Source organism: Salvelinus sp. IW2-2015, linkage group LG13, assembly GCF_002910315.2.
Source record: "Salvelinus sp. IW2-2015 linkage group LG13, ASM291031v2, whole genome shotgun sequence".
Lineage (NCBI taxonomy): Eukaryota > Metazoa > Chordata > Actinopteri > Salmoniformes > Salmonidae > Salvelinus > Salvelinus sp. IW2-2015.
The window spans coordinates 33,509,890-33,533,947 of NC_036853.1; the positions used below are offsets into that span (position 1 = coordinate 33,509,890).

The window sequence follows — 24,058 nt, forward strand, 5'->3', positions numbered from 1 at the left end:
CGGTATCACAGTCAGTGCCAGCTCTAGAGCCTGTTGTATTGTCGTGTTGTGTCCAAGCTCAATACTCACTCCACTAGCTGCGCTGCTGTCGGTGCTACTGTGGCTGTATAGGCCGAGCTGGTGGCCCCCTGGGGCTTTGGGTGGAGGTGGGCCCAGCCCCGGGCTGCTCATTCCCAGTGAGTAGCCCTGTCCCTGGGGCTGAGCGTGCATCGTGGTCCCAGGAGGCGCTGGCTGCCTGTCAGAGGCGGTGGAGACCCCGTTTAGCTCCCCTCCCCCGGCTATACYCAGGTGTGCCCGCGCCTGCAGGTAGGGCATCATGCCCGCTGCCGACACCGTGGCCTGACTGGACGCTGGCAGGGACTCCTGACCCAACACTGTGGAGGGGAGAGAGGGAGAGAGGGGACGAAGGAGAGAGAGCAAGGATAGAGGAGGAAGTCGGACTGTCACACCAGAGGCAGTAATCATTCGCAGACTGGCCCATCTGCTTCTGTGAGTCACTTTACTTCCTGCTAGCCTACAATACACTACAGTCAGAGTCAACACGGTATGGCACGCCTGCTGTGCTCAGGATATAGGTTTCTCAACAATCTCATTCTTACTCCACTATTAAATCACAATGTATCCAACACAAAAAGACCATTATCTAGCCGGGAGCAWGTGAAGATGACATGAACTCAGGTTAAGACGTTTCAGAACGGAGCACCTCCTACAATAATATCTATTCACCAGCAGCAGAGCACAAGCCCCCCTACTCCGTTTCATCCTGCAATCCCCAGATTTCATTCATTCCAGCTGCTTATATCCCTGTAATGAAGGAACCTGCACAGCCCAGAGCAGTCAGCCATTGTGGGCCTGCAGCAAACAACACAATTCCAGCAAACACAGATAAATGGACCACATCCCCCCCCAGACGAGACGCATACTCATTTCAATACATTTCCATAAATACTGACTTTGTCATTTGGAGGATTTGAATTGCAAATGTAGGGTTGTCTGGCTGAGAAGAACAGTCACAGACACGAGGCAGGACCGCCAGGCTAGGCAGTGCTAAGGGAGGGGGGGGGGGGGGGCTGTGGGTCTATGCACACCCAGCCCAGGCCACTCACCGATGGGGGAGTCACCCAGCAGACCTTTGCCCAGGGCCATGTGGGCTGGAGGTCTGAGGCCCAGGGCTTTCTGTAGGAGTAGACGAGAAGGGTCACCCAGCAGACTGGATACCTAGGGAGGGGAAGAGACAGAGAGAGGAGGATAAAGGAAAACAGGCGGGGAAAGAAAGATGACAGAGGAGGTGATGAATTGAGTGAGAGTGTAGAGAGCAAGCGAGAGACGGATGACGGGAGGAGAGAAGTAGMAGAAAAGCAAAGGAAAAGATGGCGAGATGATGCAGAGATGGGTAACGACGTGACAACTCCACCAGCGTGGCTCCACTTCCGCGTACACACTGTGCGCAGTACTACCACGGCTGGGGCTAACGGAGCACACAGCAGCGTGTGTCACGTTAAGATATCTCTCTCCTCTCACACTCTCTCTGCATACGGGTGTAGCTACGATGTCACAATGTGCTTTTAAAAACGTCAACAAATATGTAGGAACCCAGAGTTGTGCAACSCATCTCTTTACTGCTGCAGCACACAGGAACGTTCAGGAAATAAAGCGAGAAGAACGTCACTCTCTATGGGAACTGAAGTTTCAATATTGTGAGAATTATTWTTWTTWWTTTTTTTTATACTGACGCAAGCCAATCGTTTCTGCACGGAACCCATTAACTGTGCAGAGTAGGTTTTCCCTAATGTTGTGATGTTTCATTACAAATGACTGACAGAGGCAGCCAACCAAAAAAAAACACCACACCACACACACACACACACACACACACACGTTGTCTCACATTGCTGATGTGCTTGTCTTTGATGTGTAAGAGCTGCTGCTGGGCCAGCTGCATGTGCAGGAGGTTCTGCAACACCAGCCCGTTCCCCAACATGGCGCTCTGGGAGAGAAACAACACAGGGAGGAAAAAACAGTACACACACATTTAGAACGTACTGTAACACCCGTTACCATACACACTCACTCATTTCTCCAGTCCCTGTAACCCATTCTCACCTGCTGTACCTTCCCCAGTTGTAGCAGGGCTGCTGTGAGGGGGGGTCTGAGGAACGGAGAAAGGCTGGGGTGCCGCCCAAACTTCCCTGGAGATAGAGAGGGGTGGGGGCACGGTAAACGGTGTATCTTGGAGGATAATGGAAGATATAAATAGAAAGAGATGTCTTTATTAAACTGCTTAAGAAAGTGTTTCTCGGGCAAGTTGTAGACTTCACGGAGCTRCAGCGCACCTGAAACAGAGCATGGGACACGACACTGAGGTATCGTCTTAGCCATAACTCCAGCTAGTGACCCTCGACCCCCTCAGAATAAATGTACGCGTCAAAGCTAATGGTAGCTACCGCCAGAATAGGTAGAAAGTTTAACATTTAATCAGGGGCTAATTTTAGACTTAGTCCCAATTGTGTGTTCTTCTTTAAAGAGCCAGCCGCTCAGCCTCCACTCCCTCCTTCCYGCCTGCTCTCGTCTGTTCTGATGGAGGCCGAGAACAAGTTCATTATAATAGATGATTAGGCATTCATCAAAAAGAAAACTGCTTAGCATTGATTGGACGGGACATGCTAATCAAAAGGCCACGCCTATCTTTCACAGAGAGGAAGAGACGGATACAAATCTCCCTGATAAACGACATATTAGCAAATAAGTTATTTATCAATGTAATTTACAATAGTCCTCCAAGGAAGAGAGTCCAGCTAATTGCTGTGTGTGTGTGTGTGTGTGTGTCACCTCCTCGTTTCCCAGTGTGGTAAGGCCTCATGAGGACCTGTAGGGCTGCTGGGTTGGCCATGCTGTTCAGTAGCTGGGCCAGGTTGGGCTCCGGCAGTAAGCCCTTCTTACTACTCAACATCTGCCAACACACACACACACACACACACACACACACACACACACACACACACACACACACACACACACATCACACTCCACAAGGGAAAGGTTAGCACGGCTTGCTCTATCTCAGACAGTGTGGTGTAGTGTAGTGACAGTGTAGTGAAGTGTAGTACAGTAAAACGTGGTAACATTGGTGAATCGTGGTGGTGTCATATACTCTGTGTGCTAGTTTCTGTTTCTGTGTGGAGCCTGGGATCTCCTCATTAGGCTGTTCCTGATGGCACCATGGTCACTTGTTTACAGCAGGGCACCCTCTGCTACTGGAGAACAGGGAGGGAGGGGGGAAAGGGAGGGACAGAGAGGAGGGGGGAGGTAGGGAGGGAGGGGGGAAAGGGAGGGACTAGAGGAGGGGGGAGGTAGGGAGAGAGGGAGGGAGGGGGGAAAGGGAGGGACAGAGAGGAGGGGGGAGGTAGGGAGAGAGGGAGGGAGTGGGGAGGGAGGGAGAAATCTAGCAGTGCTTCAGGTCTGCTCCTTGCGCTACAGCAATGTGTTTTCTGTGAGCCACTAAACCAAGTTAAGGGGTCAGGCCGTGCCTTCCCACTGGGGCCGGGGAGGAGATGTGGGGGAGTCCTCTCCATATGTTACCATATGGAGCTTCAGCCAGGGGATAGAATGGGAGTAGGGTGGGTTGGCTCGGTTTAGGCCAGATTCTCAGCCAGAGGGTAAGGAAGACAACACACTAGCTAAACACCCTGAGCGTGGTCGACAGTACACACGCCGGAAATCAAGCGCCTCAAATATTCCCTGCTCATTATGTGACGGAAACTGACGGAACTATAAATGCTACCACCTGCAGGGTTGAGCTTAGCAGCACAGGACAGCACGCTCTAGCCCGCAGACGCCGACTCACAGAGTAGAAATCTGCAATAACATTACCAAGATGATATTTACCCTAGCCTTCAAACTAAGTTCAGCTGAATTCAGGCTCGCTTGTATCCTGTTAAATACGGGAAGTACAGTGTGCATTACTACCTCTGATGGCACGCGTCTTAGCCTGCCATACAGAGTGTGTATCAGTGTATGTTAGTTGGGTATTGAGTGAGACAGGTTTGTCCCCGAAGCACAGCGGGATCTGTCGCTGACAGCGTCTTTCAGAGGGAGAAGAAGAAAGGAGGCTCTCTCTCTCTCTCTCTCTTTCTGAGAAAATGTCAGTGCGCATCAGTGTGTTTGGTTGGTTGCTGGCTGGTTCCTTCAAGCATCAGAAAGCCTGACTCCCACACAATCACACCAGAGAGAGGGAAGGAGAGGGAGGGAGGGATAGAGAGAAGAAAAGAGGAGGGGGGAGGTCCATCTGGTCCTGTGTTCACACTCAGTTTCACAAACTGAATAAATGACAGGAGGAATCCTCCTCTGAGTACAGTGGCTCTCCTCCGTGTCTCCTCTATTTTTCTCCTTCTCTCCTTCCAGGGTTCTCATGTCGCTATGGTTTCTGTCTGCAGCTCGTTCATTCTAATATGTTAAAGCACCTTAAAGCACTGTTCACTGTCTGAGTGACCGTATTCACTCAGTATTCAATGAGTATTCACTCAGACAGTGAATAGTGGTCACCAAGGTGCTGATTCCGACTTAGGAATTTACGCCACTCCTACGCACTCCTCAGTGGTTGGTATTCACGCTTACCTTACGCAGGTGCGTATCGGGCTTTGCAGACGTGGTTCCCTTGCGCGCGCTGAATGCATTTAATTCAACCGCTGAAAACCCTCCTACTTGCTGGCCAATAGATTTTCCCGTGGAGTTTTCATTCAACAGGGTTTTCAGTACATTTATCTTATTAAGCCATCCCTTTAAATACGGTGTACCTTTTAGTTATAATTTTGTCCATAGACTAAAATATATTGAGAGAACGGGTTCAGAATATTCAGGATCAATGAAAGAAAGCCACCTAAATGTACAGTGCATTCAGAAAAGTGTTCAGACCCCTTCCCTTTTTCCATATTTTGTTAGATTGTGTCGAGGCACAGATCTGGGGAAGGGTACCAAAAATGTTCCGCAGCATTGAAGGTCCCCAAGAACACAGTGGCCTCCATCATTCTTAGATGGAAGAAGTTTGGAACCACCAAGAGTCTTCCTAGAGCTGGCCACCCGGCCAAACTGAGCGGGAGAAGGGCCTTGGTCAGGGAGGTGACCAAGAACCCGATGGTCACTCCAGAGTTCCTCTATGGAGATGGGAGAACCTTCCAGAAGGACAACCATCTTTGCAGCACTCCACCAATCAGGCCTTTATGGTAGAGTGGCCTCTCCTCAGTAAAAGGCACATGACAGCCCACTTGGAGTTTGCCAAAAGGCACCTAAAGACTCTCAGAGCATGAGAAACAAGATTCTCTGGTCTGATGAAACCAAGATTGAACTCTTTGGCCTGAATGCCAAGCGTCACGTCTGGAGGAAACCTGGCACCATCCCTACGGTGAAGCATGGTGGTGGCAGCATCATGCTGTGGGGATGTTTTTCAGAGGCAGGGACTGGGAGACTAGTCAGGATTGAGGGAAAGATGAACAAAGCAAAGTACAGAGATTCTTGATGAAAACCTGCTCCAGAGCGCTCAGGACCTCAGACTGGGACGAAGTTCACCTTCCAACAGGACAACGACCCTAAGTACACAGCCAAGACAACGCAGGAGTGGCTTGAGGACACGTCTCTGAATGTCTTTGAGTGGCCCAGCCAGAGCCCGGACTTGAATCCTCATCGAACATCTCTGGAGAGACCTGAAAATAGCTGTGCAGCGACGCTCCCCATCCAACCTGACAGAGTTGGAGAGGATCTGCAGAGAAGAATGGGAGAAACTCCCCAAATACAGGTGTGCCAAGCTTGTAGTGTCATCCCCAAGAAGACCCGAGGCTGTAATCGCTGCCAACGGTGCTTCAACAAAGTACTGAGTAAAGGGTCTGAATACTTATGTAAATGTGATATTCCAGTTTAAATTTTTTATACCCGTTTTGATTTGTCATTATGGGGTAGTGTGTGTAGATTGATGAGGGGCAAAAAACGATTTAATAAATTTTAGAATGAGGCTGTAACGCAAAGAAGTGTGGAAAAAGTCAAGGGGTCTGAATAATTCCGAATGCACTGTATGTGTGTTTCAGCACCAATTGGTAGATTTAAAAATACTTTGATCTTGTAGACTATTTAGGAGAGCCTTTACGCACGAAAGAAAGAAACCAGTGGTTTCATTCATTCAGTTCTTCAACCCATGTTAATGTTGGATGATTAATGTACATAGAATTATAGTAGGGAGAATAGTGTACAGTAGTAGGCTATACCCTCATCTATTACCTGCACTAACCATGGAACCAAGTATTGCGCCATGCGATGGGTTCAAACTGCCACAAGCTTGGTCTGCGCTCCGCTCCATAACGATTTCATTCAGCCTACATGTCTTTTTTATACATTATCAACTGTTACTAATGATCCTCAGCCACAACCACACGTCCGTGCCGGCGTTTACAGAGGAAGCAAACGAAGGTAAACAAAACAATGTAATTTAATGGAACGATAATGTCGGTTGTGTACCAAACGAAGGGAACTAAGAGTAAATTGGCAGTTGAATATGTGTGGTTATTAGGCCTGCTGACGGTTCATACTGAGAGTGGCTAATATCTAACACGATAGAAATAGGAGACAGAGAAAGTCTATAATTTAAGAAATCGTAGAGTGCCCATCCCTGCAAGTTAATAAAAGGCAGCACAATTTATATTCTGCATAATGGAACAGCATTTCATAAACTTTACTGTGGGAAAGTTGATATGTTGATATGCTTCAGTCTGCTGCCATATGACTGGTTGCCCATTTGTCTCCTGTGATTAAAAAGGTCAAACAGAACACTAGCCATTTATATTGGCAAACGGACGACTCATCTCCCTAGCTCTTATCAATACCTCTTATCAAGATGCAAATACCAGCGCGTGGATACAGGTGTTATTTCTATTGGAAAAGGTCAAAAGGTGGCGGAATTATTAGGGAATAAGTTCAAGGTCAGAAGACGGCRTATCTGTAGACACACGTCCACCACACATTCATTCACTCAATCTCCACCCCCCCCCAAAACGAATCGCGGGTGAACGGCATGCTTTTCTCCTGCTTCGGTTCAAGGTCAGAATACGCATAGAGAGAAAAGTGCATTAAAAAAGGGAATTACGTTCCCATTTACACACGCTTAACTTGGGTCGGAAATCGCCCCCCTAAGTGAATAGTTCTCACTAAAGGTTCCCTCTTAAGTCTATACTGTCTCGAGGCTACAGGCCAACCTTGTATCCCTCTGTATACACTTGCAAATCTCAATTCTATTGAGATGACTACAGTAAAACTAAACGGACATAAGAGTTGATCTGCTCACTTTAAACAGAGACCTGATATACAGGGTCGTGTGAGGACAAGAATCCATACAATACTATACAGTACTACTGCATGCCTAGTGCCGGATCACCTGGTATATGCTGGAATACCTGGTATGACCAGTGAGAGTTCTATTTAGTGATGATGCAGTGTTGACAGACTGACAGTTCCTTCAGTTCCTGACAGCTCCACAGGTAGAAATTAGTGAATGGAGGAGAGATGAGATGCTGCTTTTGTTTGTGCAGACTTCAGTGTGTGTGTGTGTGTGTCCGTGTGTGAATTTTGTCTGTGCATGTGTTTGATTACTATTGAGCAGTGTGGTGTGTGTGTGTGTGTGTGTGTGTGGTGTGTGTGTGTGGTGTGTGTGTGTGTTGTGTGATTTTTGTCTGTGCATGTGTTTGATTACATTTGAGCAGTGTGTGTGTGTTGTGTGTGTGTGTGTGTGTGTGTGTGTTGTGTGTGTGTGTGTGTGTGTGTGTGTTGTGTGTGGTGTGTGTGTGTGTGTGTGTGTTGGTGATTTGTCTGTGCATGTTTGATTACATTGAGCAGTGTGTGTGTGTGTGTGTGTTGGTGTATGTTTGTTACAGCGGCAGTGGGCGCAGCATGATTTCCTTTCGTCAGAGGGAGTGGGTTTATTGTGAGCCAGTCCTACCCTGGGACAACTGTAATTATAACTGCCACCGTTATGGTTACTGTAACAGCCACACAGCACCAGAGAGAGAGAATGAGTAGGAGGCTATTTGTATTCATGTATATGTATGTATGCATGTATGAATGCGCGCAAACATATTGAGCGAGCGTACGCAGCGAGTCGATGGAACCATCCGTTTTTTCGAGGTGTGCAGTACTGACCATAGCACATGCATTTCCAAGGTTGTCCCTAGTTCAAGTTTGTACTGTATCTGAATCAGTAAAATGTATCTCTATTTTCTATTTTTAATAAATGTGGAGGTGGGAGCGTTTGTATATCTACCGTGTGTGTGTGTGTGTGTGTGTGTGTGTGTGTGTCCAGTCACTCACCACGCCCTGAGCAGCTATGAGCGCGGCCAATGTGCTCCTGCCTGAGGTTCCGGGGGTGCAGAGAGACAGGCGGATCTCCTGTCCTCCCACCAGTGTTTTGTCCATCTCTATCAGTATGGCCTCCGCCTGCTCTGCACTCTCATACTCCACCACCCCGAAGCCACGCACCGGGCTGCCCTCATCCTGGGCCAGCTGAAACACAGAGAATACGCCGTTACAACCACACACCTCACTCAAAACAGCACAGAACTAACGACCAAACAAGCAAACGAAACCGTGCATGAACACGCCCCTATTCCATCACAATTACAGAGTGTGTGTGGAATATTTCATGCCGCCAGAGACTGGCAGTATACTCTCACAAGGTGAGCTCCAACTCATGTCCGACTCTCTCGCTCTCTCTCCTTTTCTCTTTCTCTCTGTCCACGTGTGTCTTCTCTGGGGAATTCTGGCTCAGAATTTCAGAGAGAGAGAGAGAGAGAGAGAGAGAGAGAGAGAGAGAGAGAGAGAGACAGATCTCCTGTAATTGCAACACAATTAGACCCGACCAAATCATGAGAAAATAAAAAGAGAATTTCTTGACACATTKKAAAGAATTTACAAAAAAGCAAAGCAAACTAGAATGCTATTTGGCCCTTAACAGAGACTACACAGTGGCAGAATACCTGACCACTGTGACTGACCCAAAATGAAGGAACAGTACAGACTCATTGAGTATACAATAACCTTGCTATTGAGAGAGGCCGCCGAAGGCAGACCTGGTTCTCAAGAGAAGACAGGCCATGTGCACACTGCCCACAAAATGAGGTGGAAACTGAGCTGCACTTCCTAACCTCCTGCCAAATGTATGACCATAGAGRCACATRCTTCCCTCAGATTACACAGATCCACAAAGAATTCGAAAACAAATCCAATTTTGATAAACTCCCATATCTACTGGGTGAAATACCACAGTGTGCAATCACARACGCAAGATGAGTGACCTGTTGCCACAAGAAAAGGGCAACCAGTGAAGAACCAACACCATTGTAAATACTACCCATATTAATCTATTTTCCCTTTTSTACTTTAACTATTTGCACATCATTACAACACTGTATATAGACATATTATGAAGTTTCTATTATTTTGGAACTTTTGTGAGTGTAATGTTAACTGTACATTTGTTATTGTTTATTTCACTTGAGAGAGAGAGAGAGAGACTACAGTGGATTGTTAAAGAGCTCCTTTCAGCCCATTATCAAAGCGGCTGGCTTTTACAGAATCCACCTGAGCTTTTGAGAGATACATCTACTCCTCCTGGCTTTCTCTCTAAGACTTAGACAAATAAACACACACACACAGTGCATACACATTCACAAAAACACGCACACAAACCGTACACTCACACAGACACACAAAACAAGCACTACTCTTCTCAGTACTGACGCAATGACAGAGCAGTTTCCTCATCATAAAGTGCAGGCTGGTTTCCATCCAATTTGGACGGTGCCTTCGTTGATCTTGTCCCTCGGGGCATCTGCACTGACGAAAAGCTTTCTTTCAAAAAGCATTTTGACGAGTTGGTTAAGAAATGAAGAATTAAAAGARGCTTCTTCTTTAACTTGTTATGGATAGGGGGCAGCATTTTCACGTTTGGATGAAAAGCGTGCCCAGAGTAAACTGCCTGCTACTCAATCCCAGTTGCTAATATATGCATATTAATAGTAGATTTGGATAGAAAACACTCTGAAGTTTCTAGAACTGTTTGAATGAKGTCTGTGAGTATAACAGAACTCATATGGCAGGCAAAAACCGGAGAATAAATCCAACCCGGAAGTGGGAAATCTGAGGTTGGTCGTTTTTCAACTCATTCCCTATTGAAGATACAGTGGGATATGGGTCATGTTGCACTTCCTAAGGCTTCCACTAGATGTCAACAGTCTTTAGAACCTTGTCTGATGCTTCTACTGTGAAGTGGGGCCGAAAGAGAGGGGAATAAGTCAGAGGTCTGGCAGAATGCTTTGAGCTCGTGACGCTCGTTCACGTGAGAGCGAGCTCTGTTCCATAGCTTTTCTACAGACAAAGGAATTCTCCGGTTGGAACATTATTGAAGATTTATGTTAAAAACATCCTAAAGATTGATTCTATACTTCGTTTGACATGTTTCTACGGACTGTAATATGACTTATCGTCTGAACTTTTGCCTGGACCTGCCCGCGCGTCGTGAGTTTAGATTGTGTACTGAACGCGCAAACAATAAGGAGGATTTTGGACATAAATTATGGACTTCATGGAACAAATCAAACATTTATTGCTATTTCTGACTTATGTTGACTCCAACATGGCGGATATCTTCTTGGGTTGTGTTGGTCTCTGAGCGCCGTACTCAGATTATTGCATGGTTTGCTTTTTCCGTAAAGTTTTTTAGAAATCTGACACAGCGGTTGCATTAAGGAGAAGTATATCTTTAAATCTGTGAATAACACTTGTATATTTTATTAATGTTTATTATGAGTATTTCTGTGATTTGATGTGGCTCTATGCAAATTCACGGGATGTTTTGGAGGCAAAGCCAAATGTAAACTGAGGTTTTTGGATATAAATATGAAACTTGATCGAACAAAACATACATGTATTGTGTAACATGTTGTCCCGGGAGTGTCATCTGATGAAGAATATCAAAGGTTAGTGATTCATTTTATCAATATTTCTGCTTTTTGTGACTCCTCTCTTTGGTTGGAAAATCGCTGTATGCTTTCTGTGACAAGTTRCTGACCTAACATAATGATATGTTCTGCTTTCGCCSAAAAGCTTTTTTGAAATCGGACACTGTGGTTGGATTAACGAGAATTGTATCTTTAAAATGGTGTCTAATACTTGTATGTTTGAGAAAATTGAATTATGAGATTTCTGTTGATTGAATTTGGCRCCCTGCAATTTCATTGGCTGTTGGCGAGGGGTTCCCAGTCCTAGACAGGTTAAGAACAGGTCCAGTCTTTCGTTAAATAGCAGAAAACAAATAATTCAGTCAACATTCATTCCGGGTTATTGGCAATGGGTATAGGTTCAGACCCGKAATCAGGGTTGGCTCACCCTAGACATCCCTTCAATCTCCACCGAGTTAGGTAAATCTGCATTTAGTTCTTTTTTTTTGCGCCTCTCATGTGGAATGATCTCCCAAACTCCTTAAAGTTGGTGGAGTTGGTGCCTCCGGGGTAGTTCAGGCGGATGTTAGAGGGCCTTTTTGACTGAAGAATGTGTTTGTTTCATTTGACTGTGTATTKCTTTTCATGTACAGTGTAATTGATGTGTATAATCTGCGAAAGAGACAGCGATCTCAGCATGACTCCCTGCTTAAATAAAGGTTCAATAAACTCTAAACCAATAAGCACCAGCAGATACAGTGGGTATTGCTAGTATTCACCCCCCCTTGATTTCTTCACATTTGATTGTGTTACTAAGTGAGATTAAAACTGATTTAATTGTCACTAAATACTATGTGATGTTAAAGTGGAAGAAAAATTTGATGAAAAAAAAAGATACTAATATACCCTTATTATATAAGTATTCAACCCYGAGTCAATRCATGTTAGAAACACTAAGTATTCACTAAGTCCGATTGTGCTATATTTACCCCWTATTCTTTTCAAAAGCTCTGTCAAGGTGTTGGGGGATCATGGCTAGACAGCAATTTTAAAGTTTTTTTCATAGATTTTCAATCAGATTTAAGTCAAAACTGTAACTTGGACACTCAGGAACATTCACTGTTTTCTTGGTAAGCAACTCCAGTGTAGGAGAYGGAACTAGGCTTTCCTCTAGGATTTGCCTGTGCTTATTTTATTTGACCTTTATTTAACTAGGCAAGTCAGTTAAGAACATATTCTTATTTACAATGACGGCCTAGGAATGGGCAGAAGAACAGATTTTTACCTTGTCAGCTCGGGGATTCGATCCACCAACCTTTCGGTTACTGGCCCAACACTCTAACCACTAGGCWAACTGCCACGCTTAGCTCCATCCTACTTCTTTTTATCCAGAACAACACCCAAGTCTTTGCCGATAACAAGCATACCATGATKCAGCCACCACCACGTTTGAAAATAAGGAGGCAGTTACTCAGTGACGTATTGTGTTGTATTTGAAGAATCCAACAGAGCAGTGTTTTTTTTCTTCAGTATTACTTCAGTGCCTTAATCTGTATATTTGTATTCTTCTTTTCACTCTGTCATTTAGGACACTATTGTGGAGTCACTACAATGCAGTTGATCCATCCTCAACCATTGAACTCCATAGCTGTTTCAAAATCACCAATGGCCTCATGGTGACATCSCTGAGCAGTTACCTTCCTGTTCTGCAGCTCAGTTCAGAAGGACCATGCTTAATGAGATATTACATATCTGATGTGTCATTGTTAATCATCTACCAATCACTGCCCTTCTTTATGAGGCTTTCGAAAAGCTCCCTGGTCTTTGTAGTTTAATCTGTGCTTGAAATTCAACACTTGACTGAGGGACAGATGTTGTGCGTATGGGGGACAGAGGAAGGCTTAGTCATTCAAAAATCCTTTCAACCCCTATTATTTCACACGGAGTGAATCCATGTAACTTATTATGTGATTCGTTAAGCCACATTAGTTAAATCTTGTCTAAACATTGGGGGTGAATACTTATGCAACGATTATATTTTAGTTATTGGATTTTTATTAATTTGTACAAATGGGTCAAATGTTTATTTCACTTTGACACTGTGGAGTATTTTGTGTAGATCAATGCCCCCCCCCCCAAAAAAAAAAAATCACAAATAAATCTATTTCAATCCCTCTTTTGGAATGCAACAAAATGTGAAGAAAATCCAAGGGGGGTGAATATTTATGATACCCAGTGTAAAGTCTCCTGACACAGAGTTATTATTGCTACACGGGTCGCGGTCCACCAATAGGAGTGAAAGCAGATATGGAGGGATGGAAGGAGGGAGAGGAAGAGAGACGGCTAGATGGATGGATGGATGGAGTGAAGGAGGGCGTCGGTCAGTAAATCCCCTGCCTGGAAATGTGTCAATTTAAGCCCACTGTAATTGGACAAGGAGCCATTCAGCCCCATACTTGATTACATTCCAAATGGCACCCTATTCCCCCTGTATAGTGCACTACTTCTGATMAGGGCCCATTGAGAATAGGGGGCCATTTGTGATTAAAAAATTTTTTTAAGTTGTGTCCGTCAGCAGAAGGGATCACTTAAATAATGCATCGGACTATCAGTCCTGTCATACACTTACATGGCAGCCTAATGGAGCTTGCAAGAAAGGTATGTCACTGTACTTGTGCGCATGACATTCAAACGTGAAACTTGAAAATGCAGACCAACTGACAATAACATAGGCTTCCTGCTCACAGCCGGCCACAGTTCAGCTAGATGGAAAGGTATGACAAGGCAGGACTGAATGGCATGTAGTACAGATTCTCCATACCATAATGCAGCTGCTGTCATAACCCTCCATCGCCCATTCTCTCACACCACCATTTCCTCTCCTCTACTCCCACTCGTCTGCCAGTCCCTCCGGTCTGAGGAGAGAGGGATGAGGAGGAGAGGTGTGTAGGAGGAGGTCGATAGGCCATCAGCATACATTAGCCATACACTATGGAAATTACCTTCCTCTCCTCTTTACCAGTCTACCACTTCAACGCCCTGAGGGAGGGAGGGAGGTTGCCGTGAGTGAGTGATGGCTGCGAGGGCAAAGCAAGAGAGAGAGAGAGAGAGAGAGAGAGAATGAGTTAGAAAAAGAGAGAGAGAGGCACACACATACACTTGCAATCTCACACAAACGCATCAAGCTGTTATGGTAATTCATCTTCTACACAAAGTGTGTGTGCGTTCAGTGCGAAGGCCAAATTACAGCGGAATAACTTTTTGAGGCTATTAAATCCTTTCAGTCTGGAAAAGCCCCAGGGCTTGATGGCATACCGGTAGAGGTATATCAAGCCTTTTTTGATATACTAAAAGCTCCATTGTTAGATTGTTTTAACTACTCCTATAGAAATGGTAGTCTGTCAGGTACTCAGCGAAGTCGATTAATCTAGTTATTAAACAAGACCCAGATGGACAATATAAAGACCCAGTCTATCAAGAACTGGAGCCTCTTACACTTCAATGTTGTGATGCAAAAATACTAGCAAAATGCATAGCACTCAGAATTAAAAGGTTTTACCAGTATGTGTCATCCTGATCAGACAGGTTTTTTACATGATGATACATTGAGATAATATATGACAACTACTCGAAAAAATAGAACATCATGAAACATTCTGAGAAGCCAGCCTGACTTATAGGGATTTTGAAAAGGCATTTGAAGAAGATGTATTTTATTTATAAATGCCTGATTTTTTTATTTCGGTAATTTCTTATAAAATGGGTAAAAAATGATAGCAAGTAACAGGGTAAAATAGTAAATAACAGCTACTTCTCAGAGAGTTTTGAATTGTCAAGAGGAATTAAACAAGGTGTCCGCTTCACAATATCTACATGGCGGGAGAACAAGTATGACACACTGCCGATTTTGCAATTTCCTACTTACAAAGCATGTAGAGTCTGTAATTTTTATCATAGTACACTTCAACTGTGAGAACGGAATCTAAACAAAAATCCAGAAAATCACATTGTATGATTTTTAAGTAATTAATTTGCATTTTTATGCATGCCATAAGTATTTGATCACCTACCAACCAGTAAGAATTCTGGCTCTCACAGACCTGTAGTTTTTCTTTAAGAAGCCCCCTCTCCTCTCACTCATTACCTGTATAACTGCACCGTTTGAACTCGTACCTGTATAAAAACACCGTCCACACACTCAATCAAACAGACTCCAACCTCTCCACAATGCCAAACCAGGGAGCTGTGTAGACATCAGGGAAAATTGTAGACCTGCACAAGGCTGGATGGCTACAGACAATAGGCAAGCAGCTTGGTGAGAAGGCAACAACTGTTGCGCAATTATTAGAAAATGAAGAAGTTCAAGATACGTCAATCACCCTCGGTCTGGGCTCCATGCAAGATCTCACCTCGTGGGCATCAATGATCATGAGGAAGTAGGGGATCAGCCCAGAACTACACGGCAAGACCGGTCAAGACCTGAAGAAGAGCTGGACCACAGTCTCAAAGAAAACCATTAGTAAAACACTACGCCATCATGGATTAAAATCCTGCAGCGCACGCAAGGCCCCCTCTCAAGCCAGCGCATGTCCAGCCCGTCTGAAGTTTACCAATGACCATCTGATGATCCAGAGAGAAAGGAGAAGTCATTGGTCTGATGAGAAAAAATAGAGCTTATTGGTCTAAACTCCACTCGCCGTGTTTGAGGAAGAAGAAGATGAGTACAACCCCAGAACACCATCCCAACGTGAAGCATGGAGGTGAAACATCATTTCTTGGGATGCTTTTCTGCAAAGGGACAGGACGACTGCACCGTATTGAGGGAGGATGATGGGCCATGTTTCGCGAGATCTTGGCCAACAACCTCCTTCCCTCAGTAAGAGCATGAAGATGGTCGTCTGTCTTCTTCCAGCATGACAACGACCCGAAACACACAGCCAGGGCAACTAAGATGTGCTCGTAAGAAGCATCTCAAGGTCCTGGAGTGGCCTAGCAGTCTCCAGACCTGAACCCAATAGAAAATCTTTGGACGGACCATATTGCCCAGCACAGCCCCAAAACTCACTGAAGGATCTGGAGAAGGTCTGTATGGAGGAGTGGGCCAAAATCCCTGCTGCAGTGTGTGCAAACCTGGTCAAGAACTACAGGAAACGTATATCTCTGTAATTGCAAACAAAGGTTTCTGTACCAAATATTAAGTTCTGCTTTTCTGATGTATCAAATACTTATGTCATGCAATAAAATGCAAATTAATTACTTAAAAATCATACAATGTGATTTTCAGGATTTTTGATTCTGTCTCTCACAGTTGAAGTGTACCTATGGTTACAATCACAGACCTCTACATGCTTTGTAAGTAGGAAAACCTGCAAAATCGGCAGTGTATCAAATACTTGTTTCCGCACTGTATTCGTTATGGCCATCGAAAAGCTAGCTATTAAAATCCGATCCAGTAACAACATTAKAGGATTAGAAATCCAAGGCTTAAAAACAAAGGTGTCCATGTATGCCAATGACTCAATGTCTCACTGAGGATCTAGAKAGGTTTTAGTCCAGAGAGTAAAGAAAAGTTAATTATGATAAGTGTACAATATTACGTATTGGATCTTTAAAAAATACAACTTTTACATCACCCTGCAGTTTACCTAAAAAAATGGGCTGATTGCATTCATATCACAAAATATATAAATAAGCTCTCCACAATGAATTTCAATAGAAAACCTGTAAAAATAGACAAGATCCTGCAACCATGGAGAGGTTAATACCTGTCTATTTATGGAAAGAAAATTGCCCTGATTAACTCCTTAGTCATATCTCAGTTTACTCACTTACTTATGGCGCTGCCTACTCCTGATAATTCATTTTTCAAATCATATGAGAAAAAAAACATTTAGCTTTATCTGGGACGCTAAACCAGACAAAATAAAACGTGCCTATCTATATAATGAATATGAATTGGGTGGGTTTAGATTATTAAATATAAAAGCACTAAACCTCTCTAAAAGCTTCACTTATTCAAAAGTTTTACTTGAACCCTAAATGGTTCTCAAGTAGATTAAGAAAAGCTCATMCATTGTTTAAAAATKGCCTTTTTTCCTTTGTGCAGATTGCCATGTCTAATTTTCGATTAATTGAAAATTATACTTTTTTCAAAGTATCTCTCTTTTTCAAACAAGCATTGCAGAGCTGGCTACAATTTCAATTTCATCCCCCTGAAAAGATAGAACAAATATTACAACAAATATTATGGMTGAACTCAAATGTGCTGGTTGATAAAATACCTGTATTTATGGGAAAGATGTTTGAAAAGGGTATTTGGTTCTTAAATKATATTGTAAATTGGAATGGTAATGTCCTACATTGAGTTATCGGAATTGTACAGGAAGGTGTGCTTTAATCCAAGTGTACAACCAATTGATTACAGCATTACCCAAAACATGGAGGAGGCAGGTGGCAGCGGGTGGAGGTAGGGAATTGGTCTGWCTGCCCAATAAAAAAATGACAAAAATTGTATTTTTTTTGGGGGGGGGGACTGACTGTGGGAGGGGTATCGAATGGTTGAGCGGCAACTATTGGGGAACTGTGGGAGGATCTTGGAGGGTTCGGGTTCACGGTTATTGGCCTGGTGGGAGATCTGTCAACGTGCCCTTGAGCGGGGCATTGACCCTGGATGCTTCTGTGTGTCGCTCTGAATGGGAGTCTGTTGGATGACTGGTATGATGTCGTTGTTGAGCGGCTTCACTGCAAGTATACTGTATGTTTCAGATATTCAATAAAAAAATAACAAAAATAACAAACAACTAAATAAAAAAAAAGTGTGTGTGCGTTTGTGTGTCTGTACGCGCGCGTGTGTAATGCACTGATCCGACTCTGAGGGCTCTATATACAGAKCAGAGAGTAGGAGTTGTCATTTAGCTGGGTGTCAAGCAGCTGAGAGGGAAACCAAACCCTCAGAACAGACACCGGCACCGACCCCATTGGGGTAACACAGTAAAAATACGAACCCTACCCACTCTGATTTTCTCGTCCAATGATAAAGGAATAGGCACATAAATGACAGCTGGCCAGTGTGCAATAGCTTTCCCTACGCAACCTGAAAATATGAACTGATGGCGAGAGGGATTGGCTGAAGTTGATCATTAGTGACCTCAGCTCTGCACTTCCACTGAGCCAGTGACATCTTTCTCCACTCCTCCATTCTTCCCTTCCTTGGTCCCTGGTCCATGTCCAGTGCTGACATAAAGACTAAAACATTTACATCTATAATATGAATGGCATTCATCTCCCCCCTCAGGATGAGGTTACTTCTGCTTCTTCGACAACACAATCACGTAAAAGGCCAGCTACTGTGGACACGTACGTGTGTGTGTGTGTGTGTGTGTATCGTGTTTGTGGTGTGTAGTGTTTCTCTATTACTCCCGATTATTCTGATGGTCTCAATCATCGGTAGGTTGGGTGTGTGTTAGTTGTTCGCATTTGCCCATCTTTTCTGTGTCTCTATCATAGGTGTGTGTGTGTGTGTGTGTGTGTGGGTGTGTGTGTGTGTGTGTGTGTGTGTTCTTTCTGTCTCTATCATGGTCTGGCCAACTTCGTCGCACGGAACCCTCTGTGATGTCATCAGCGCAGCTCTTCCCCACTGTTTACGGAGCTGGCCAAGACACTTTCCTAAGAAGAGAGAGAGAGTGTGTGTGTGTGTGTGTGTGTGTGTGTGGTGTGTGTGTGTGTGTGTGGTGTGTGTGTGTGTGTGTGTGGTGTGTGTGTGCGTGCGCACCAGGGACAGATAAGTCATAGTGAACCAGTCTTGTTATATAAACACAGATCAGTGCACACGCATAAACACACAGAGAGAGAGAGAGAGAAGGACATGTGCTCAGACGCGTCAGAGCCACACGTATGGTCCTGCAAACGGAGACGTGTCTCTATACACACTCTACAGACAACCACACGCTCCATGTCTCTGGCAGGTCATCTATCTCCTCTTACTAAGCGAACACCAGCATGAACTCAGAGCAGAGAAATACACAGTCTTTGAGATGCTGCGGGCTGATCTGTCAGATCACAGTATACCTGGTGTGAGTGTTTGTGCCTGCTGTGTTTGTCTTTGTATGGGTGAAAGGGAGAGTGCTTTGTGGCGAATATATTCATATGTACAGCACATATGGTATGCATGGTGGTGATTTGCCAGTCCGATGAGTGACAGGACAGGGGACTCCAGTCAGCCCTTCAGCAGATCTCCTCCCTGGAGGAGGTTAGAGGTCAGGAGGGTTCTCTCACCCGGACCTGGGTGTCAGTCAGTCAGGGGAAGTGTGTGTGTGTGTGTGTGTGTGTGTGTGTGTGTGTGTGTGTGTGTGTGTGTGTGTGGTGTGTGTGTGTGTGGGTGTGTGTGTGTGTGTTCATCAAGCTGACATCAACCCAAATGCACTGGTTGTCAGTCTGTGACAACTGTAAACCTCCAGGTCACTCTTGAGTTGAGACTTTGAAGACTCTTAAAAGTGACCGTGGATCTAGACCATAGATATGGGGGTACGGTCCTCCTGTCACAAAGGCCCTGACAGGACAGAGGAGACGCCACACCTGACTCACTGAGAGGCTGGAACAGAGGAGACTAGGAAGGAGAGCTGTGTCGGAGTAACAGCGTGCAAGAGGAAAAAAAGGGTTGTGATTGAACGTTTAAGACTGCAATGTGGGTGCCAGGAGGAGTTCGTGGGTTGTTTTGAGTGTGACTTAGCAAACAGGTAAACAGTCAGCTCCACTCTGACTTGCTACAAGTAGTTGGAACCCATCCAGGCTGTGTGTTTGTGGGTGTGGTGTGTGTTGGCTCACAAACCTGCGCCGTGCACTATTTTTTCCGAAAAGACAAACATCTTTCCCGAATAAGTCGTCTGAGTACTCCTCTTCACCCATCTTTACACTCTCCTCTCTGTCACTCGGAGTTCTCCAAACTCCTCTAACTCGACGCCCTCTCACAGTACCTGCTTTACGTGTCAGTGAGAGATCTGAACGTAACTGGTTGGTGTGTCTGAAGAGGCCTCTCCTGCCTAGACCAGAGAGAGAGAAGAGAGGAGGTTTGGAGAGAGAGACAGAGAGAGAGAGAAGAGAGAGAGAGAGAAGAGAAGAAGGAATGTATGAGATTCGAGAGAAGAGGGTGGAAGAGAGAGACAAAGAGAGAGAGAGAGAGAGACAGAAGAGAGAGAGAGAGACCAAGAGAGAGAGAAGAGCAGAGAGAGGACAAAGAGGAAGAGACAAGATAGTAGAGACAGAGAGAGAAGAGAGAGACAATAAGAGAGAAGACAAGCATAGAGAGAGAGAGAGAGAGAGAGACAAAGAGAGAGAGAGAGAGAGAGAGAGAGACAAAGAGAGAGAGAGAGAACATGAGAGAGTAGAGAGAGACAAAGAAGAGGACAAGAGAGAGAGAGAGAGAAAGAGAGAAAGAGGAAAGAGAGAAGAGAGAGAGAAGACAAAAAGAGAGAGAGAGAGGAGAGACAAAGAGAGAGAGAGAAAGACAGAAAGAGAGACGAGAGAGAGACAGACAAAGAGCAGAGAGAGAAGAGAGAGAGAGAGACAGAGACAGAGCAGAGACTCAGAAGACATGAGCCAGGAGACAGAGGAGAGAGAGATGGAGAGAGTACTTATGAGAGAAAGTAGGACACGGAAAAGAGAGAGAGAGGAGAGAAGAGCAAGGAAGAGCAGAAAGAGAAAGATGCTAGAACAGAGAAGAGAAGAGACAAGAGAGATGACAGACAAGACGAGGACGAAGAGAGAGACGAGAGAGAGTAGAGAGACATCAAGAGAGAGAGAGAGAGAGAGAGACAAAGAGAGAGAGAGAGAGAGAGAGAAGACAAAGAGAGAGAGAGAGAGAGAACAAGAAGAGAGACAGAGAGACGAGAGAGAGAGACAAGCAAAGAGGAGAGAGAGAGAGAGAGAGAGGACAGAGAGAGACAGAGACAGAGACAGAGACAGAGAAACAGAAGAGAGTAAGCGGATCAGAGTCTCCTGAAGGTCGCTTGAGAAACAAGCCCAAAAGCATGATTTTTCCACACTCACCATAGCTTACAGTAGGTATGTGTTCTTTGGAATGCAACTGCAGCATTCTTTTTGTCCTCACTCCGTCAAACACGAACGATTGAGTTTTAGTGAAAAGGACCCAAAAAGTTTTCTCTGACCGATATGACATATCTCGAGGAGAAGGAGACAGAGAGAGAGAAGAGAGAGAGAGAAGAGAGAGAGAGCAGACGACACAGAGAGAGAAGAGACAGAGGAGAGAGAGCACAGAGACAGAGACAGAGACAAGTAGAAGAGGAAGAGAGAAGGACAGAGACAGGAGACAGAGACAGAGAGAGAGAGAGAGAGACAGAGAGAGAGAGAGAGAGAGAGACAAAGAGACAAAGAGAGAGAGACAAAGAGAGAGAGACAAAGAGAGAGAGACAAAGAGAGAGAGACAGAGAGACAGAGAGACAGAGAGACAGAGAAAGACAGAGAGAGACAGAGAGAGACAGAGAGAGACAGAGAGAGACAGAGAGAGACAGAGACAGAGACAGAGACAGAGACAGAGACAGAGACAGAGACAGAGACAGAGACAGAGACAGAGAGAGAGAGAGAACATAGAAAGAGTGACTTCCGTCTACTGTCATTTACCTGCTTCTAACGGCCCTGGCATTCTCAGCCTGGCTCTTGATATCACTTAAGGGGCTGAGTCACTTTCAAGCACTGCAGCTGGGGGATAGAAGGGCCCTCGGGAGGCAGCAGACTAGGGGAGATCCTAGGGGTTAGTGTGGAAGAGGGATGGTAGTGGGGGTGGGGGTGGAGTGCTTAAGCGCCTACACGTGGAAGGGGGTTGAATAGGGAGGGCAGACAGAGAGGTGAGTAAAACCAGCTGTAACAGTAAAAATAGGAAAGAAGCCTAAGGCTGAGAACAGTGTGGAGCTGTGAACGAGGCTACAGGCTATAGGAGTGGGGAAAAAGGGCCTTTTGATTGGAGCTCAATGCATAGATCTCTGGGAGTAATGGGATTTTGTGGAAGAAACCACTAGGGAAGAGAGTTGTGGTAACGGCAGAGTGTAGGAGAAGGCACACTCACAACGCTGAACCGTAGGTCAAAGCCTGCTGGCTCTGCAACAGCTAGGAAACCATGAGCCGAGAACACCCACAAACCATCATGGGACTTTTAGCATGTAGGCGTATTGTTTTCTGTGTGGGAGGGAGTGGAGAGTTTGAGGGGGATGGAGCGGCGTGGGAGAAGGAAGGATGAAGGGATGGGGGAAGAGGAGGGGAGGAGTTGAACGTGGGGGTGCTCTGTTAGGAAGAGCCGGCAGGCAGGGAAAGACGAGTCGCGCTGGTGTCACGGTAAACAGGCCTCACCCCGGCAACCCCCCCCCCCATTCACACAACGTCAGGGGCCGTTGAGACGCTTGAACTCGAAAGCCTCACAAATAAGTATCCCGCCTCGGACTCACCTGGCAGAAGACAGGCTTGTAGCGGTCCGAGAACAGCAGGTTCAGCTCCTCCGACTCGTACTCCTGGGGCAGCCGGTCCACACAGAGGCACTTAGAGTGGAGGTGGTGACCCGCGGTCAGCTGGTTCACGTCGGTCCACTGGACCATGAGCGCGCGGTCCCCCTGCGGTCGCCCCAGCAGCTCCGACCGCGCCCGCGACGCMGAGTCCTTCTTCATGTACTCCACGAAGCCGTAGCCCTTGGAGTGTCCGGTGAGCTCGCTGTAGACCAGGAAGCAGCGCTCGATGTTGCCGTAGGAACGGACCAGCTCCTCCAGCTGCTGGGCGGTGAAGGTGTGGGGCAGGTTGGTGAGGCACAGCAGGGAGTCGGTGGGCTGGAGCTGCACCGTGATGTCTCGGCCACGCATGTTGCTCTGGTGGAGGGAGCGGATGGCACCCTGAGCCTGGTCACCGTTCAGCAGGGTCACAAACGCTGGAGGGACATGGACAGGGACGCACATAGACAGGGACAGGGACACAGATACACAGAGACGGGGAAATGGACAGAGATGCACAGAGACAGGGAGACAGGAATACACATAGACAGGAATACACAGAGACAGGAATACACAGAGACAGGGAGACAGGAATACACAGAGACAGGGAGACAGGAATACACAGAGACAGGGAAATGGACAGAGATACACAGAGACAGGGAGAACAGGAATACACAGAGGACAGGGAAATGGACAGAGATCACAGAAGACAGGAATCACAGAGACAGGAATACACAGAGACAGGAAATAGGACAGAGATGCACAGAGACAGGGAGACAGGAATACACAGAGGACAGGGAAGTTACACAGAGGACAGGGAAATGGACAGAGATGCACAGAGCATGGACAGGGTAGACCGGGACAGGAACACCAAAAGACGAAGAGAAACACACACACACACAGACAGGAGAGAACATATACACACACACAGAGACGGAAACACATGAGAGAGACAGAGAATGGGAGAGAAGGGGTACCGAAACATTACACACCCAGAAACAAACAGCAGAGAAACAACAGAGATCACAGAGAGAAAGACACATTAGCTGGGAGCAGCCTGGAAAGAATCCACTACTGCACACATATTATATTCCCGCTTTCTAAACACACAGTGACAGAACAGAAACAGCTGATAGATCACAATTAACAGGGGAGGTGTTTACAACATCACGTCCAATAAACAGGCTTAATCAAACTGACCCTTTTTATACAAACGGCTAACAGCCCGAAACGAACCCCCCCCCCCAACACGCCCTCCCCCTCCCGAAAATGCCGACGCAGTGATTCATGGCCGTGAATGAGGCGGTAATGAATTGATATGGAATGTGTAGCGTTGGCCAAAATACCCTCAGCCGAGCGAATGAGCCCACTGTACAGCATCTGACTGACTGACTGTACTGGCCGAAACACGTCCATGTGATTTTTTTGAAGTTATAACTAATTTACGATTGCTGGCCGTCTTCTTCCTAACTGACTGTTAAAACCCGTGTAACCCTTTAGCGCCGCGGTAGGTCTGTGTTAATCTGTGTTGACTATTTACTGAGAGGAACTAATATCTATATTTAAAATATTTGGTGGCAATTAGCCTCCCCAGTCGACATT

The 24,058-nt window shown here is 45.7% G+C and overlaps 1 pseudogene; it reads right to left on the bottom strand.

Annotated features, from left to right (window-relative positions):
* The window catches only part of LOC111971361 (ribonucleoprotein PTB-binding 2-like), a 72,270-nt pseudogene that overhangs the window by 11,539 nt on the left and 36,673 nt on the right, over nucleotides 1-24,058 (bottom strand).